At 38.2% G+C, this 4,954-nt stretch overlaps 1 pseudogene; it reads left to right on the top strand.

Annotated features, from left to right (window-relative positions):
• Nucleotides 1–609: 609 nt before the first annotated feature.
• Nucleotides 610–4,525, top strand: LOC101579724 (annotated as a pseudogene).
• Nucleotides 4,526–4,954: the final 429 nt, after the last annotated feature.

Below are 4,954 nucleotides of genomic sequence, written 5' to 3'. Positions count from 1 at the left end.
ACGTGGCTTGGTGTAAATTGCAAGTTTAGAAGGGAAATAAGTGTCCAAATATTCACAATAACTATGCTTCATTTAGCATTTTGTGCACAGTTTTCTGCTTCTCTAAGTCAGCAGTTTTGGCTGTTGATCCTGTGTGCTGAGAAAAGTCAGAGCTTTTTTTTTTTTTTTTTTTTTTTCCCATTCTCACTAATCTCCAAGTCAGCTGAGGGCACACTTCACAGCTTCTTGACCCTGCTTAACAGAAACACGTTTTAGACCTATGCATTTATCTCTTTTCTCCAAATAAGAAAAAAAGATACAGGCTAACTGAGAATTACACGTTTCAATGGTTGTGGAATAAAAATGGTAAAGATCTTGATGTAGAATGGGTTGGTTTTCTCCCACAGCAGCACTGTAATTTAGGTTTTATTCACTATTGCCTGAAGCTAGCTAAACCTGAGCAACTTTAAAGATTTCCATGGGCAGCTCATACTTGATTTTGGAAGCAGTATTCAGATCATATGATTCCAGAAAACTTACCACAAATTCATAAAGTAAGCTGCCAAAGGTAGAGGAACTGAGATCTGTGTGAACTTCCTTGATTCAGGGGCTATTTCCTTATATTTCAAAATGGCATTCAAAGATTTAGACCCACAAGTAAGGGTACAAATACTCTATTATCATCCATAATCATAATATGGCCCACTCTTCTAAAAGAAAATGCGGGCCGGGGAGTTGGCTCAGTGGAATAAGCGCTTCCCTGGCAAGCTCAAGGACCTGAGTTCAATCCCGGAGTCCACACAAAAAAAATAAAAAAAAAAAAAAAAAAAAAAAAAAAAAAAGAGTTTACAGGGGGCCTGGGCCTAGCTCAGTCCTTTAAGTGGCTGCTTCCACAAAGCTGTCAGCCTCAGGTGGCTGGAGTTCGAACCTCACAACTCTCCCACTGGCCAACGTGCCCTGAAGGCATGCGAGGAACCAAAAAAAAAAAAATCCTTATTCTATTCTAAAAGAAAATGGGTTGTATGTCCCAGTAAATACTGTACTCTTCCTGTTTCAAAACAATAGTGCACAGAACTTTCTAAATGATGGTTTTCAGTGGAATTCTGAAATATAAGAATAGTTACAAAGCAACACATTGCCCAGTCGTTTAAATGTTTTTCACTGTGGTCCACACGCAAAATAATCCACACAATAAAACACTGAGAAGTTCCTTTCTTGTACCCAAATCAACAAGTAATCAGTGTATTTCTTAACTGAAGCCATATTCATAGTTCTGAAAATTCCTCAGACAAAAGATGTACATCAATAAACACTAAGTGGGCTTGTTACTGGATAGTCTGTCTAGAAGTGGTTTCCAGGTTCTTTTTTTCTGGAACAAAAATTGAACAGAGTAAGCAAAAATAGTAGCAAAGTTTATTTGAAAAATTAGAAGTGCAGGGTAGGGGAGAAATTAGCTCTACACAGCAAACTTGGGTAGAGTAAGAGAAGAAAAATAAAAGTACACAGGGCAGGAGACCTGGTAGCAAGATCTTCATGGCATCTGTGTCTGTTTCTTCCACACATGGCAGGAGCCTGGTAGAATTCCACCTATGGGGCCTTGAGAATTATTTGGTGCAGGTGTCCTGGAATTGGGTCACACTCACTCTCCCATTCAGCTTTGTCACACCCTGCGGTCCTGCCTCTCAATGACATCGGTCTTGCTTTAAACACAAATACCTCTGCAACCACAAAGAGGATGAGGGATGGAGTCCCTGCTTCCTTCTCTAAATCAGGTGGTGGCCTCTCCCATCATTTAAGGAAGCTCCAATCCCCCCAATCTGTGCACCAGCCTACACCAGCCTTGTTCATTCCATGGTAGGGCCCATGGGGCCTTGTGAGGACTTGGCTTCTACCTGTGGCCTGGTTTGAGCGTCACAAAATCTCGCCTCCTCTGAGAGTCAAATTTGAAGGAGCCCTACAGAATAGGATGAAAAAACATTTAAAAATTAAAGTATATTTTAAAAATAGGCATAAAGAATTATATAATTCTTATGTTTACACATAAGTCCAGAAATCTAACCATATACAACCTTGTAGCAGGACAGTCCCGCAACATTCCTTTTCCTGTCTCCTGCCTTCATTCACCACCCTCTTCTTTTTGAACAATCATCTACCTAAGAGACAGCACAGCAGCAACTGGCATGTCATGACAAGTAAAGCCATGGTGTTATGTTGAGCCAAGTCCTCACAAGGCCCCTAGTGATCCTCCTGTCTCAGCCTCCCCAGCACTGGGATTACACACATGCACCACCATGCCCAGTTTCAAGACCAACATGGCTCGCCCATGGTTCCAGGGCCCACCTGGCATGATGTACCGGGGATCAAACTTGGGACCTTGAGCTTGTCAGGCAGGCACTTTAATGCCACTGAGCTATCTTCTCAGCCCCTGAATTTCTTTTGTGAACTATAGATTATTTTACTGGTTGAAGAGGTCAGCAATTTTGAAAAATTATACAACATAGTATTATGTGAAAGCTCATGCTTGATATATGAAATGTATCAATTTTTTCAAATATTAAAAACAGACTACAAGTTTGTGCAATGAAGCTGTACATGCTGAAAGATTAGAAGGTTTTGATTCTCAGTGGTCAATTGGAGTAAGAGAGTCCTATGTTAACCTTTGTTCTGATCCTGAATCTAAGCTTCAGATTATAGAGACAATTTTAAGAAGGCAAACTTGGATTCAATAGAGATTTTATAAAAACCAAACATTGTCATATTTACAACAAAATAGTATACAGAATTGTATGAAACATGCAGATGCTAAATTAAAAGAAGAAAAATAAGCACTACAATATTTGGGAATGAGATGAAAATGTAACTCTGTTGAAGCTTTCATGGAATGTGGTGTGAATGTCTTAGTGACATCATTTAAAGAGATTAACTAGCAGAGTGCCAAGGTATGAACACACAAAATGAAACTGAAAGTTACCTTTAATATTTTCATTGATGGGCAAAGTTCCTAATGGGAACTTTGAAAGGAATACATCATAAGGAACACATCATAATTACTGGCCCAGGGATATAGTAGCTGCTGCTGAACTATTACCACTGACTCTGAGAAATGTGTTTTGTGATTACTTACATTATTTAGTAGATTAACTTGTCAAAGAAGCTTTTCAAGATGATCCACAATTTCTTACTGTAAGAGATAAGGCATATAAAGTTAATGATGGGCCGGCCAAATACCTCAGCAGATTAAAGCACCTGCAAAGTAGGTGGGGGGTACAGGCCAGCCCTGCCCCTGGGGTGGGCTGAGACAGCAATTGAGACTGGGCGTGGTGACAGGAGCCTGTAATCCCACCTCTTAGGAGGCTGTAAATAGGTGGATCACTACCAGTCCAGTCTAGTAGTGAGACCTTGAACACCCTGTAGACCATTCCCTAAAAACTACGAAAAATAGATAAATATAGTTAATGATGTTACCATATTTAAAGTGTTCTTGGTAAATATGTACAAAACAAAGATTTTTTTCATGCGGCATCATGAAGCTCATGTGGTACAATGTCATATAGTAGACATCTATCCCAATAGTAAAACTGGAGAAAACGTGATAAAGTGCTTAAGAGAGGTTGGTATGCCAGCAGATTGTATAAACAAGCTTGTTAGAATGTTTTAGGACATAAAAGTATCTGAACAGTTGAACAAAGCTTTTAAGAAAATGTACAAAAGTAATGTTTGTTTTACCAGTTGATTTGGTTAATAGCACAATTCTGAGTGCTGGTGCTTGATCAAGAAGTTCTGAAAAAGTCCTTGTCTCACTTCCTACTGAACTGGAAGATCTGCTGCCTCAATTAGCAGAATTTTACCTAAAAGTTCATCATAGTAGAAAATTACATTGGCATCATCTCATCTCAAATAGAATTGCAAGGTTTAAGAAGTAGGTCGTTATGATTTGGAGGTAACCACCTTTCAGCTAGATGTGTTGTTTATACAGGATCAAAGGGGGGGGCAGTCAGCTTTGAAAATCTAAAACTTGCAACTGAGTTCCCTGATGTTGAACACAGATATCACAGTCTTTCTTGGTAGCTTTCCCAAAGCTCAAACAGCAAATTTTAGTGTACAAACCTGAAGTCTGCTCACCCAACAACTTTACGGGAGGTACCCTCTTCTCAGCAAACCAGGAGTTCAATTTAATAAAAAATGCAAAAGCTCAGAAAAAGGGTAAAATCAACTTGATTGAACACTTGCAACTCACTACAGAAAGGATGAAGGAAGAAGAGAATGAAGTACTAGTTCAACTTAGAATACTGAGAACCCAAGAGGCCAGCATACAAATAATAAAATGAGAAAATTAGTAATGTGCAGCTGTAGATTAAATTGGTATAAATTTTGAAAAATATGTTCTTACCACAACTGATAATGATAAAAGAAAAAGCACAAATACGTTAAAAGAGATAAATCTACTATCAACACTTTTCATATACATGCCATAATTTTGAATATGATAAACAATACTATGAATCCAGATTTTGGAGTGCTTGGACAGAAAGTTGTCACAGTTTGATCTGAAGGAAAGTTTATTTGAACTTTGATTACATAAATATTCAAATCTCTGCCTTATCTTTACAAAATGACTATATTTTAGGGGGTTGGGGAGAGAGCTCAGTGGTCCAAGCGCCTGCCTGGCAAGTGCAAGAATCTGAGTTCAATCCCCAGTACTGCATGCACTGCATAGAAGACCCTGTATCAGAATAAAAATAAAAATACAAAGAAATTTAACTATATTTTGCCAATCACACTAGTTAGAATGATGACATTCCTTTCATGTTGTGCACTCCATAACAGCATGCTGTTTTGTGGAGAAATTTGCATTCATGAAGAGCCCCTTAAGAACTTTTAAAAGTAAATTTGATTTTTATTTTTTATTTTTTTTTCAAATATTTATTTATTTTTATTTATTACATTTATTTAGTGTGTGTGTGTGTGTGTGTGT

This window comes from Octodon degus, unplaced genomic scaffold (assembly GCF_000260255.1).
Source record: "Octodon degus isolate 3935 unplaced genomic scaffold, OctDeg1.0 scaffold00091, whole genome shotgun sequence".
In the NCBI taxonomy this organism is placed as follows: Eukaryota; Metazoa; Chordata; class Mammalia; order Rodentia; family Octodontidae; genus Octodon; species Octodon degus.
This window is presented reverse-complemented; position numbering and strand designations above follow the sequence as displayed.